The sequence below is a fragment of the Schistocerca nitens genome, chromosome 8 (genome assembly GCF_023898315.1).
Source record: "Schistocerca nitens isolate TAMUIC-IGC-003100 chromosome 8, iqSchNite1.1, whole genome shotgun sequence".
Lineage (NCBI taxonomy): Eukaryota > Metazoa > Arthropoda > Insecta > Orthoptera > Acrididae > Schistocerca > Schistocerca nitens.
In genome coordinates, this window is record NC_064621.1 from 248,885,368 (window position 1) to 248,901,103 (window position 15,736).

A 15,736-nucleotide genomic window follows, 5' to 3' on the forward strand; every position below is an offset into this window, starting at 1 on the left:
ACGGATGCTGCGTTCTCGCAATGCTATAGAACAATTCAAGCAAATAACATTAGTAGTTTTATTTCATGAAAGTAGATTGACAAGGCTTAACTTTGAATTGAGATTGGAGTCACAAGCAATGGGTGACATGCAATCAGAGTCCTTTGCTGTATACAAGGTCCGTTTAGACAATTGATGTGGGTCACACATCACTGGTATCGTAGTGTTCTCCTAGCGCTGTCCGAATACTGTCCGTATACTGTCCGGCCAAGGCTGGCAAGAGCAGCGCATATATTCTCTTCGGCTAGAGCGCGCTCCTGTCGTGATGCGTTCCTTGTCAGCCGAATATTGGCTGACGTCTCACCGTCTTCTTTGCTCTTGCGATCTTCGTCTTCGTGATGGCGCTTGTCGATACGCCGGAACACTTAAGATGTGTATATTTACGACAACACCGTAAAATGATAATAAATGCGACGGCATGTTACTTATTAGCTCAAAACTATCAATTTCTTGAGAGCATCGACGTACGATAGAAACAGACCGTAAGGCATCCTATCGGTGACTGGCTACTATGGCGTGCAGTTCAAATGGTTCAAATGGTTCTGTGCACTAAGGGACTTAACATGTGAGGTCATCAGTCCCTAGAACTTAGAACTACTTAAATCTAACCAACCTAAGAACATCACACACATCCATGCCCAAGGCAGGATTCGAACCTGCGACCGTAGCGGTCGTGCGGTTCTAGACCGAAGTGCCTAGAACCACTCGGCCACAACGGTCGGCTGGTGTGCAGTCTACATCTTGTATTTACAATCGTGAAACATCGTAGTTGTTGGTACATCTCCGTTATCTTAAACATTATTCTTTCGTTTATTGAAATGACTGCTTTCTTCCGTCGAAATATTGTCATGATAAGGTGTTTATGACCAGTAGATATCTCCTAATACCTGCAGTACAAAGAGTGGCTTTTATTAGTAAATGTTAATTAAACAAAGTTACTTGCTTCGCACCAGAATGGTTGCAGTTTCCCTAAACATCGTAACTGTCTATCCACAGGAAGCCCAGCACATCACCCCGCTGTCTACTGGCAACGTCAGATGTTCCAGCGGCTACTGCATCCTAGGGGTGGTGATTATTGCTGAAACAGTGGGGTTTCGACTACATAGTTTTTTTTTTCCACATCAGTTTAATCTGACTCTTAAAACTGTTCAAAATAACCGGTTTATGAAGTAACCGATTTCCTGTTTTTTATTCCTATTGTTTCCTATAATTAACGTAGTAATTAAAGAAAGACTGAAACTCTTGATTCTCTCAGTGTCAAGACCCATAGAATAAAAATGTTAAATTAAATAGGCAAATAAAGGAAACTTGGTCCGTCCACTGGTCCTGATTTTCTTGAAAACTGGTAAGTCATTGAATACTACAAAAAATCACCAGTATTTTTCCAATGACTCCAATGTTTTGAAACTCTGCTCAAAAATCATGTAGTCGAGGATCATTCCACTTTCGGGTGTTGCGAAAGGTCAGTGCTAAAGGATCAAAACTGAGGTTTAAGTAATATCTTTTACGTGTTAATTTATTCGCTTTCAATGGCTACAAGCAGATAGAAATACTTATCAGATTAGCTACTATCTGTTTTTATTACATTCCATGAATGAATCGTTTTGAAGATTTTAATTTATTACTGTTACTATAGTTTATTTCAAAACTTCGTAGAAACGCAGACAAATGTAATCTTCTAAAGCAACTGAAGCGTAATACCTCACTGCTACGTCACTCCATAAAAATATTTCATGACTATAATTGATACTATTCTGAAATACAACGGATGTCCGGCAACGACAGCGCGAAGCTACTGTTTAGATCACGTGGGATCAAGTCTTGCAGGCCATACGTAAGCTACGGCGCACGGCAACAGAGACAGCCATGTATTTGACGTAGTTTTCGTCGGCTTCGTTATTAAAATAATATCAATAGCTTTTCCAATTTTCTGCGGTAGTGCAATATTTCAAGCCAATGCAAGTTTTACGAATAAATTTACTTATTTTTTTAAAGAAATGTTTACTTAAAAATTAAAAATTTCAGGCCTGCTACCATGGCTAATTGATATTTCGGTTTCTTACTCAGTCATTAGTAAAACATAAGAAAACACCTCTTATAATCGAGACCAGACGAATACTGGTTATTCAGAACTAAAATACCGGAATCGCTTTTAAGCAGCCGGTTTTTCCCATCCCTACTTCAGCCATCGCGGAAACTGAAATCTTGCTCCCCACTATGCGCTCAGCAGTGCTGCCTGCTATTGAACGCTGCTAATAACTACAAGCGCGGTATAGTAACGTAAACCCGGAAAATAAGTAAATAAAACGTAATCTGAAAATTCTGGTTACATTACAACTTCCCGATGAGCATCGCTCACGTCTGTGTGGCCTTCCTCATACAGTTGGCATAATTTTCCTAAGCCTTGCCGCGACGTTGCAATTGGTATATATATTGCCACAACTGCATTGTGAACCTGCGAAAAATTAGCCGTACTGTCCTGTGTACGTGCTCAGCTTTGGAGTACGTTTCCAGCAGTCGTACCACTTCATTTGCACACTGTGATTCAACTGTTACCCGTGCCGCAGGGGAATGGTGTCTGTAGGAATCACGGAACATTTACTCTCTTCTGACAAAGCGCACCTCTTTTTGCACAACAGTCTTAGTGTGGAACAACCTGTGTAGCTTACTCTCTGAAGTTCCTTAGTATTAGTATGATAATTTTGCTGAAACTCTAGGTCATTGATTCAATTTGCGATAAAATGTAAATGTAAAATAAATAATTTCATGAATAACAATTCAATTAATTCAACTAACTGGCTAATTGGCATGTTTGTAAGTAAGTGAGAAACGCATAAGCGCGCATCTAATGAAGTCCTTTTATTTTAAATTGAATGACTGGTTACAGTCTTCTGTATTTCATGTAATTTATAGTTCCAAAATCACAAGTGACTTTAACGGTTAGGAGATGAGAGGTAAAAGTTGCAACCAGTGGGATAAGAGGGCTTTGGAACGGTGTTGTTTGGACAGAGATCGGTAGTCACCTTGGGTACGGTGTGACTTAAGGGCTCGTTATTTTAGCACAACGCAGAACGACTTGCATCTAGTAACTACATATGAGAAATAAACACTATAAGTGAATCCCAGATATGGATTCACCAAAACTTATCTGTTGGGTGATTTACTATGTAGCAGCTTGTAAATAAATTTGACTTGTAAATTAACAGGATAATATTTGAGCTTTCGTTTACTGGTCGCATTTGCTGACGCCGAACTTCTGATTTATTTGCCATGAAATTAGTGTCTCGTTAATAAACATTCTGAACAAAACTAAACCGTTGGCAATCACGTAACACCCATTCAAAATCACTGCAGCCATAATTTGATAATTTTATACAGTTAATATTCTACTATATACTCTGGAACAAGTTTTCACTGATGTATGATAGTGCCTAGACTTATAAATTGGTCGGTGGCCGCTGGGGCCGAGCGGTTCCAGGCGCTTCAGTCTGGAACCGTGAGACCGCTACGGTCGCAGGTTCGAATCCTGCCTCGGGCATGGATGTGTGTGATGTCCTTAGGTTAGTTAAGTTTAAGTAGTTCTAAGTTCTAGGGGACTGATGACCTCAGATGTTAAGTTGCATAGTTCTCAGAGCCATTTTAACCATTTTTTAATAAATGAGTCAAAGACGCAGAAATCGATGGCGCATTCAGTTACACACCCTGAACCTCGCAAACAAAGAAATATTTAGTCTAAAAGGGATATACATTTGCCAGAGTTATCTGTCGTGCAGATGCTTGCACATTATCGACGTGTGAGAAATTTGTTGTGATTTAGCAATTAATATTGACTTTGTCATATTTGGTTGTGTTTTCATATGTCGAATTTAATGCAGTTCCCGCACGCACAGAAAACAGTTTGGATACGTCACTGAATATCAGATTTTAAATAATATATGCTACAGCTAGCTGTTACAGTGCCTACCAATGGTCTTACTTTGTGCCTTTAGTAGGGTTCCGTGCCTCATCTTGTAAAAACGAAATCCTAATATTAATGAAATTACAATGAAATCCAGACCATTGGCTGCTTTCAGGCTAGTTAAAAATCTACGGGGACAGTTGAAAATGTGTGCTCCGACCAGGACACGAACTCCGCATCTCCTGTTTACATGGCAGACGCTCTGAAAACGCACTGAAGAAGAACATTGACCGGTAAGCCTTATCTATATGAAGATATAGTCTCCATATAGAAATCCTAATACGCCAGTTTTGTTGCCCGTTTGTCTGTATGTCTGACCGTACAACTATTAAGAACTCTTTTCCTCAGAAACCAGTAGATGTATCAAGTTCAAATTTTATGTCTCTTATTAAGGTCTATGGTACCTTGGCGGCAGAATAATTTTAAGCTTCTTAGTCAATGCAGTCAAAAGACACAGCTGTTTGTGTCACATATTTCTATACTTGAAAACTCACTCATTAGAAATTATAGTGTACTTCCTGTTAACCTAGAATCATGAATTCGGCAAGAAACAGGAAGGTTTCAGAGTACAAATAAAAGGAAAATCCGATAATCGTTACTTTGTAACTATATTTTTCCTATGTTATCCAGGTTCAAACACCAATCTGAAAGACTCTCAAAAGTCTTGGCATCCCTGGGACAGATATCTTGACAGTGTCAATGCCAGTATTAGGCAGAAATCGACATTATGATCCATCACTGTTTTGGATAAGCGACCTATATACATAATTAAGTCTGTACTGAACTTCGCTGTTCGTTTATGCCAATTCTGGACTCTGCTTCTTAGCGTGGGAGTTGTCATCTTGCGTCTGGCATACAGTTATTTGGAGGAGTTTTTTCTCTGCTATGCACTTGCGTTTGACACCTTCCTGGATTCCGCCTTTGGCTGGGAGTTCTCGTCTTACATTTGTTGTTGACAGTGAAGCTATTTAAATAGTGTTTGGACTTTGCAATTTGTCTGAGGGTTTAGGTTTCAGCGCAATGAAAACATTGTGTAGCCGCAGCCTTGTTCGCACAATACTTCGAGAGGCGTCACTGCACTCCACCAGCACGATGTCTGAGATTGTCACAAAGCCGCCGCTTCTGGTTCAAAATGGTTCAAATGGCTCTGAGCACTATGGGACTTAACATCTATGGTCATCATTCCCCTAGAACTTAGAACTACTTAAACCTGAGGACATCACACAACACCCAGTCATCACGAGGCAGAGAAAATCTCTGACCCCGCCGGGAATCGAACCCGGGAACCCGGGCGTGGGAAGCGAGAACGCTACCGCACATCCACGAGCTGCCGCCGCTTCTGGCATTCAGCGCAGTTAGTGTAAATTGTTGGATCGTTTGTGAAAGTTTCTCCACTGAGATTTCACGTCAGTTGACCGGAACAGACTCTTCTAGTTTTCAACACGGAAGCGAAGTCGTGTAGTCATATGGTGTTATTCACAGCTGGGTAGAATTAGGCGAACATAGCCAATATTAGTGTAATTCTGTCAATTTATGTTTGTGGGTGTCCGCTAGACGTTTTGTAACTTGTTTATTGTTCATTCTAATTGAATGGGTTTGACTTTAGATAAACTCTATAGTCAACACTAGGATTTTTCCTTTCAGTAGAAGAGTAGTTTACCCTTGATCATTTCATCCGTTGACATGTTTTGCGCTTACTAATTAACATTCGGAGATAGTATTGATCTGTATCAGCAGTGCACGAGACTGATTATTTGATTATCCAGGCACTGATTGGAACTATCCATCGGATCAGTTCATCTTGCAGGAAGATCATATTGTTGATTGCTCTCAACATCTACAGAGGGTAGGGGTGGGGAGGGTATTTATGAGCGTCTGGGCCACCCTTCTGGACAACATTTAAAACTCCTTTCCTACAATGAAAGTCACCCTTAATTTACGTATCCCGGAGCTACACAGCACAGAGGTATAAAAAATTACGCACACAAAGAACCACAACAAAACAAACGACTGGGGGAGTGGTAGACTTTGTTGATACTGGCCGTATCTTTCTTGATTTATTTGTTATTTTATTAATTGCATGTGTGGCTTGGAGGCCTGGCAGAGTGTTAGGAATTTATTGGTAGGTTTCAGTCGCGAATGTAGACGCCAATAAAACAACCATGAACGCATCTTAGCACGACAGGAGTTGTGTAGTATGTTGAATGCTGCACAAAAGGGGAACATACTGTCAAAAATATTAAGTTTGTCCTAATATTATTGGGTAAAGATTATTGGATAGAAACTTAGAACTGAGTTTGTCCGAAATACTCTGAGGAAATACACAACCATTTCAGACAGGGACTCAACGAACAGTTAAATAGAATACATTGACTACGAAGGTTAGAAGGAAACGTGTCCGTGCAAATATCAGAATTCAGCATTTAACAGGAAGACGATAAGAAAAAATTGGACAAGGCACTTTCTAGTGTTAACGCTAGACAAGTCCATGGGAGAATATGGGTAACATGTATCTGACAGTGTGTTTGCAACACTTCAAGCAAACGTGCTGCCTAAGCTGCAAGAACAGCTTGCAAGTACGTACGTCATCGTTCCTGTGTCATGATGCGAGAGAAATCAGAATAAAAATGTAACAGAATTTCGGTGAGATATACGAGGGCTATCCACAAAGTACATTACGTTTTGGAATTAAAAATAAATAAAGTATTGGAAATTTTTTTATTATATGCAGATGAAAGCCACACTTAAATACTACTTTTCTACATAGTTGCCATTTAAATTAAGGCACTTATCATAGCGATGGTCGAGCTTGGAAATTCCTTCGTCGTAAATTTCGGCCGCCTGCGCCTTCAACCACGTGGTTACCTCTTCTTGAAGCTGTGCGTCGTCATCAAAACGCTGCATAGCCAACCACTTCTTCATTGCTGGGAATAAGTGGAAGTCGCTCGGTGCGAGGTCGGGACTGTACGGCGGATGAGAAAACAACTCCCACTTAAAAGATTCGAGAACTTCACGAGTGGCATTTGCCGTGTGGGCCCGGGCGTTGTCGTGAATCAGCAAGATCTTTGAGCCCAACTTTCCCCTGCGCTTGTTTTGTATTGCGCTTCTGAGGTTGTGCAGAGTTTGGCAATACCTTTGAGAGTTTATTGTAGTGCCTCTTTCCAGGAAATCCACAAAAATCACACCTTTTCTGTCCCAAAAGAAGAGGTAACCACGTGGTTGAAGACGCAGGCGGCCGAATTTTACGACGAAGGATTTTCCAAGCTCGTCCATCGCTACGAAAAGTGCCTTAATTTAAATGGCAACTATGTAGGAAAGTAGTATTTAAGTGTGGCTTTCATCTGTATGTAATAAAAAGAATTTCCAATACTTTATTTATTTTTAATTCCAAAACGTAATGTACTTTGTGGATAGCCCTCGTAGATTCTTATTTGCTGACATAGGGCACCGTGTAGTGTCTTAAACTTTTCGTCATGCAGCAAGCTCGAATAGATAAGAAGGTCTGCAGTATTTTGTGTGAAAGTTCTAACTCATGACAAGTTGACCGCCAAATTCTTAGATATCGATGCATACGAATACATTCCACCGACCGCATCAATCACATTCGACGCCACTGATGGTGACGCATGCTACCAATTTATAGATTTTTGCGTCTTACCTGCAGTTAAAGGTGGATGAGGCAGGAAGGCGTAGTGAGGCACATCATTTCCCTATCGATGTACAAACAATGCTAATTGCAAATAAAACAAAGGAATCCACTACAACTAGTTGATCCTTTATTGTGATTGAAGGTACAATGGAGCATTGTGTACGTACACAGAAGCATATTCACCTTATGGGTTGTCAAAAAAGGGTGAAGGGGACGATGGGACAGCGGGTGGTGAATAGCAGTACAATGGTCAGTCACACAACGGCAGTTATACCTGTCGCGGGAACGATAGTTTTCTGGTCGTAGCGGACACGTGCTAACTGCAAAAATTAATCGTTTTAACAGGATCAGAAACAAAGCCTAAGGTTTGAGGATGTAAATGCACAGTGCTTTCCATAGGAAAAGGGGAAATGTAGCGGATAGTGAATGAAAAATTGCATCGTGTACGGCTTGGATATCATAGGAAGGACACAGCTTGCAGTCATGATACTCTGAAGGGATGACAAGATTTAGGCTAAAGTGAATAAAATCATCGAAGTTGGTAAAGTGAGTGTGACACGTCTCCACATCAAGGTCAAAGTGCAATGACACCTCTTGATACTGAGTCTATATTAACTGCGTTCTTACCGGCTCTTTATGATAAACTACGGCCTGTCAGTCGAAAAGTGAATGTAACTAAGTTTCAGACAGTAATAATGGTCATTACATTTGGTGTCCTGAAGTGTTTGCTATCGCCTTCTCATCGAAGAAATTTTACAGATGATGGAGAAGTTTGAAGTGTTAACACTTAATTAGACCTTTAGTCTACCTGAATTTCACATTGAGACTCTTTTGCGTATTCATCCAAACCTACACAAACACCCCTTTCGTCATGTGTCAAGTGGCAGTTGCGCTCCCATCATCTTAACGGTCTCTGTGTGTCATTCCTACAGTGGCTTGACGATGAGTACCTTTGTTTCATATCGATCAAGACGCATTACTCAATCACGATTGTACGTTTCCTTTGCTATCTTCGACATCTAGAAAAACTCTGTAAATGTCAAGCAAATTTTATTACACGTTTTTTCTTCTTTTAAGAAAAAAGCTGAATAGTTCTACGTATAAATATCCCCTCAGTGACGAAGATTAATACAGCAGTTCATTAGGCACATCGTTTTCATTAAATGTGCTGCTGAACACGGCTAACTATGCAGCCATTTTGATCTAGCTTTGCCATTGTAGCACGTCTAGCTTTCCTTAGAGTTTTAATTTCATACCTCATCTCCAGATTAGCCCGTGACTTATTTTTGTATATTACACGTTTCTCAGTTACAAACCATGATATATTCTTACCATTGAGGACGCCTCCAACCTGCAGTGGTTGGTGTCCGTTGCTTAATGCGGAGGTCTCGACATCCATTCACGCTGCCCACCTGCAATTCAGAAGTGGGGTGGTGTGTAACGGGATACCCTCAGCCTTGTAAGGCCAAATGAGGAACAGCTTGAATAAACAAGTAGCTGAATCGATGTGCAAGCCACTGCAGTGGCGATATATCGACAGGCTGGCACCAGGTCGGGAGTCACACAACGGCGTTTACTCATGAAAAGGAGATTGACCAAGTCCTGAGCGGGTGTAGGGTCAGACCGGGCAAACGCTGGAAAAAAAAACTTCTCTGTGCCTCCATGGCTGAGTGCCTGCATTTCAAATTAGAAACCAAGAGTGTGTTAATGCGTGCGTCCATGACATCGACCAATTCCAAATGCTTTAACCATGTTTACGCACCTTATAGGTTGTTAGAACTTTTCCATGCATATGAACTCCATTTCGTCATTTATAACGTTACTAAATACCTTCGATCTGTGGTCATTTTCATATATTTGCTATATAAAATAGCAACCAACTAATGCAAAGTAACATTGTTACACTTAGAAAATTACAAATGCTGGCACACTACTTATATTTACGACCGTAAAATATGCGTCGTTGAATTTGGAAACTATTTAATGCTACCTCGGAACATATACGTGTTCCTCACTCGTGCGCAAAAATACGTATATGTCGTCTTGAAAATCACATACTGCATACAAGAACGCCTTGCGTAACGCTTCCTGTAACTGAAATGCTGGTGACAAGTTATTTTGACCTCCTTGATTGAGGTATTTAGCAGCACAGTGGCCTTTCGCTTCCAAACATGTAAACATCGCCGTCGTACAATGCGCGGGAACGGGCAACGCTGAAAGACCAAGTTTATACAGTGACACGTAATGAGAGCCGATGTGTTTCAAGATGTATGCCAATAGACAGAGCAATAGACGCCTGGTCATGTTACTTCCATGCATAAGTGCCTTGTCATTAACTATGCACTTTACTGAAAGTCCCCCACCGTGTTCTTCTGTCTGTATGTTTGGTCTAATCTTCGGAACTGCTGTAGGGATTTTGAGGCGGTTTTCGCCGACAAATATATTACAATTCACGAGGAAGGTATCTCTATATAACTTTTTACCGCTACGCCAAACAAGTCATACGGCCATAGATACATTGGTGTGAAGCTGGGGTGTGACGCTAGTTCTTAAGATAACAAACATTACAAAGTGTGAACAAGGCGAAAGGGAATACAATCTTCCAAAAGATGAGACTTACAGAAAGTGCAAAATGGTAAAGCAGGAACGGCTGGAGGACAAATGTAAGGATTTAGAAGCAGGTACCACTAGGGCAAAGATAGATACCGCCTACAGGAAAACTATAGATGTCTTTGGAGGAGAAGCTACTGCACGAACATCAAGAGCTCCGACAGGGAATAAGTACCAAGCAAGCAGTTGGTCCTATGGTCTCTTTTCGGCTACAGCTTCTTCCCCTCCCCCTTGAACCATGGACTTTGCCGTTAGTGGAGAGGCTTGCGTGGCTCATCGATACAGACAGCCGTACCGTAGGTGGAACCACAATAGAAGAGAAACTGTCGAGACGCCAGACGAACGTGTGGTCCCTGAGGATGGGCAGTAGCAGTAGCCACAGCCTGGGTAACTGACTGATCTGGCCTTGTAACATCATCCGAAACGGCCTTTCTGTGTTGATACTGAGAACGGCTGAAAGCTAGGGGAAACTACAGCCGTAATTCTCTCGAAAGCTTGTCGCTCTACTGTATGGTTAAATAGGGATCACATCTTCTTAGGTAAAATATTCTTGATGTAAAACAGTTCCACATTGGGATCGCCGGGCGGGGACTACTCAGGATGATGTCGTCATCAAGAGAAACTGGCGTTGTACGGATCGGAGAGTGGAATGTAAGATACCTTAATCGAGCAGGAAACGTCGAAAACTGAAAAATGGAAATGCATAGGTTAAAGTTACATGTAATGGGAGTCAGTGAAGTTTTGTGGTGTGTGGAACAGGACATCTGAACAGGTGACTGCAGGGTTATAAACACAAAATCAAATAGGAATAATGAAGGAGTAGATTTAAAAATGAATAATAAAATAGGAATGCGGGTAAGTGGCTATGAACAACATAGTGAACGCATTATTGTAGCTAAGATGGACACGAAGCCCACACCCTCCTCAGTAGTACAATTTTATAAGCGAACTAGCTCCGCTGATGATGAAAAGATTAAAGAAATTTGTGATGAGATAATAGAAATTATTCACATAGTTACTGCAGACGAAAATTTATTAGATATGGCGGACTGGAATACGATAGTAAGAAAAGGAAGAGAAGGAAGCATTGTATGTGAATATGGACTGGAGGTAAAGGAAAGAAAAAGGAAGCCGCTTGGTAGAATTCTGCACAGAGTATAATTTAACTGTCGCTAGCATCTGGTTTAAGAATCATGAAAGAATGTTGTACACATGGAATAGACATGGAGACACCGGAAGGTTTCAGATTGGTTATGTAATGATGTTATAGAGATTTAGGAACCAAATTTTAAATTGTAAGAAATACCCAGAGGCAGATGTGTGATCTGATCACAATTTGTTGGTTACGGACTGTAGATTAAAAGTGAAGAAATTGCAGAGGTAGAAAGTAAGAAGATGGGACATAGATAAGTTCAAAAACTAGAGGTTCTTGAGAGTTTCAGAGAGAGCATAAAGTAGAAAATGAATGGCTAGCTTTGAGAGACGAAATATTGAAGACAGCAGAGGATCTAATATATAAAATGATAAGGCCACGCAGAAATCCTTGGGTAACCCGGGGATACTGAATGTAACTAATGAAAGGAGAAAATATAAAATTTCAGCACCTGAAGCAGGTGAAAGGGGATACAAACGTCTAAAAAGTGAGTTGACAGGAAGTGCAAAATGGCTAAGCAGGAATGGCTAGATGACAAATGTACGACTCAAAAATGGCTCTGAGCACTATGGGACTTTACTGCTAAGGTCATCAGTCCCCTAGAACTTAGAACTACTTAAACCTAACTAACCTAAGGACATCACACACATCCATGCCCGAGGCTGGATTCGAACCTGCGACCGTAGTGGTCGCGCGGTTCCAGACTGTAGGGCCCAGAACCGCTCGGCCACCCCGACCGGCTTTCCAGTACTTCTCTATCTTCTCTTTAAGTTGTCTTTTCCTTTCTTCTGCCTTTGTTGCTACCAATTTCTTGTTTCTTCTGCATTGAAAGCCTTCTAAATTTAATATTTTATTCTTAACAAGATTTTTGTCTGTTATTTTCGATTCTTTGATATTGTTCCTTTCTACGTTATTTCTTATTTCTGTAATCCATATATTGTTGATTTCTTCTTCGAGAAACGTAGGAATATTTGTTTCGCGAGCATCTTTTCATTCGTTCGATAGAGGTGTCCAAGAAAGATTAATGCTCTTTTAGCCGTTACTTCTGATATTTTCTTTACGTTTTCGCGGGTCCTGTCATTACTTCTCATTTTCCAGCCATCTGTAAGTTGTGACTGCACCCATTATTTTCTAACTACCCATCTTTCACGTACCTCTGTTCTGTCCAGCTTAAAGTTTATTATTAAGCATTCAGTTCTATATAAACATTCTGGTTTTAGTTTTTCTCCTCGACAGATGCAAGGTAGTGTCTTAAGGCCCTCATCTGGACAGGCTAAATGAGCAATAAATAAATAAATATTACGAATAAAAATGAGACATGTGAAGACGACTATGGAAAGAGATTATCTCAGGAAGGAGCGTAATATAAAAATTTAACTCGTTGTTATGGACCACAAAAATCGGAATAATGACCGTGATTGGAGTTCGCTGAGTGGAGCGTGGTATGTGGGCCAGACCGGGGCACGCGTCCGCAGAGCTGAAGTGCGTTTTGCACCTGGCGCCTAGGGCTGCCGCCACCGCCACCCCTGCCGCCACAGACCGCCCGTAATAGCAGCGGCCGATGCCATCGCAGACGTCGCATACATCTGTAATGAAGCAGCGGCGACGTAGCGCGCTGTGGCCCGCGGCCGGGGGCGGTGTTGGCGGCGGCGGCGGCGGCGGCGGCGGCGGCGGCTGGCGTCATCCGCCGAGTGGCGCATCGATCCCTGGGCTGCCTCGCCGCCTCTCGCCTGGCTGTGGCGGCCGACGGCCGCTCAAACGAAAACTCGACTCGGAGCAGCGGGGCCCTCTCGCCAGTGCACCAGCCACCTACCAACGACCACCTCCTCCTGCAGACCGCTTCTGATGCAAAAGCGAGCCGCCCAAAGCACGTGCGTGCACCAAGTACTGTCTATTAGCAACCGTAATGATACCGGTAGAGGCTATGTGGCACTTCAAGAGTATCTGAGTCATTTCAATCTATTCTAGTTCACTCTACGAATTTTCCAATTATTTGCTTCTTATGAAACTTCCTGGCAGATTAAAACTGTGTGCCCGACCGAGACTCGAACTCGGGACCTTTGCCTTTCGCGGGCAAGTGCTCTACCAACTGAGCTACCGAAGCACGACTCACGGCCGGTACTCACAGCTCTACTTCTGCTAGTACCTCGTCTCCTACCTTCCAAACTTTACAGAAGCTCTCCTGCGAACCTCGCAGAACTAGTACTCCTGAAAGAAAGGATATTGTGGAGACATGGCTTAGCCACAGCCTGGGGGATGTTTCCAGAATGAGATTGTCACTCTGCAGTGGAGTGTGCGCTGATATGAAACCTCTTACTTCTTACTTTCTCATGTGCTCTGTCTTCAGAGGTATCAGATCACTTACGATTGAACTGCCCTCCCCCCCCCCCCCCTCCCTCATCGTACTAGTTGCTGAAACTGTCAGTGGCTTAGAGGAGGTCTCTAATGCACGCTTGTAAAGTGTCGCTCGACTCGGTCTAATCCAGTTATAACACCACTGCTGAATGAAATTTTCACTGGACTCTGACGAAACGTTCACACGTCAAGATCGCAAGTGAAACATTAATTACACTTAGATCTCCGGTTTCGCTAAGACTATGTCGCAACCGTCGGATCATAGGCCTTATAATATTACTTCACCTTTTTCCTCACTACTGTAAGTGATATTATATCAGGTATCTATGTTTCAGTATCGTGAAATTTACTGGAACTTTGGTATGCTGACTTCCTGTGAATTCCACGAACTAACATAAGGGGTGATTCGGTAGCCACGACCGACGTCGTTCAATGCAGCCAGCAACGATATATCTAGCCTTCATTAACCACGCTAGAGTTTTTCATGTTCTCTCGCTCACTACGTGCAAGCTATCAGTCCAACAGAACAAAATGAGCAGAATCTTTTGGAGGAAATTTAATGAATTTAAATTCTGAACTGGGACGCCTTTTCTCTAGAGACCGATGTGGCCGAGCGGTTCTAGGCGCTTCAGTCCGGAACCAAGCGGCTGCTGCGGTCGCCGTTTCGAATCCTGCCTCGGGCATGGATGTGTGTGATGTCCTTAGGTTAGTTACGTTTACGTAGTTCTAAGTCTAGGGGGACTGATGACCTCAGATGTTAAGTCTATAGCGTCCCCAGTGCTATATTACGAAAAGACTTAAAAAACAATATTTATAAAGAAGAGACATTCAAAAATTGAATAATATACTTTTATCATGTAGCCGTAAAACAATAATTTCTCTGTCGAGAAATGCAAAGAAATGCAATGGAAAGAAATAATTTATGACAAAATGATCTAAAGAGACAAGATACGCTCTTTTGTTAATTTTTTTTAGTCGACTCAACTTCCATTTTTGTCTTGAGTGTGTACAGACGGACATCTTGCGAGTGCTGGCAAATGTAAGCATATTTGTATGAGTTAAGCATATAATATACTGATTTAATATTATTGTGCACTTTTAATTTGTAAGAGGTGATCCCGATTTCATGTCCGCCTTCCTTGAATTAACCTGCATTCAAGTAATTTACAGTTCAACAATCGCAGCGGCCGATGCAGCCAACGACGCCATTACGTGGCGATATTAACTTATGAAAATTAGCGGAAGCGAAATACTCGCCCGCTATTAACATAATATTAATTTTTCTCCACAGCCGCACGAAGTTGCAGAAATACGTAGCTTTAAGATTCTTATTTTCAGTACCATAGCCGACAACCAGAGCCAGGACTCCGACTACGTGGCAATGGTTAACGGAGGTAAGAAAAATACTCTCGCGCGTGTGTGGGCCGCAATTGTAACTAATAACTAAAGATATTTTGCTTTAAAGTGAACTGACTAGCCGAGAGAATTAATATGAAAAGTTTATTACATTGTTCAACTTGTATTCTCATGTTTTAAGATTCAGCGAGTCTAACATTCATTAACGTAACAAATAATTTGAGATTAATATTGTTAAAAAGGAAAACGTCAGGAAAGCATTTAATCGTAAAATCAAAATAAATGAAATATCATTTTTAGTAAGGCCCACCACGTAAGTCGGCAACAATCAAAAAACAATAATAACAATAATAATATATATTAAATTACGACGGCCTACGGACGCGAGATTGGCGCCCAACGTTGTTGTAAGGACATGTGTAGTTTGTCAAAGGACGAAACCTACAAATGTGCCCACTGTAAGTGAATTGCATCCTGTTGTTCCTAACAAACCATTACGACTAGTTTCTGTTGACATTCTAGGGCTACTACCCACTGGCAGAGGTGGTGTGAAATATGTATGTGCTGTATATGATGCCTTTTCCAAATTTCTAAAATTGTATCCTGTAAAAGCTTC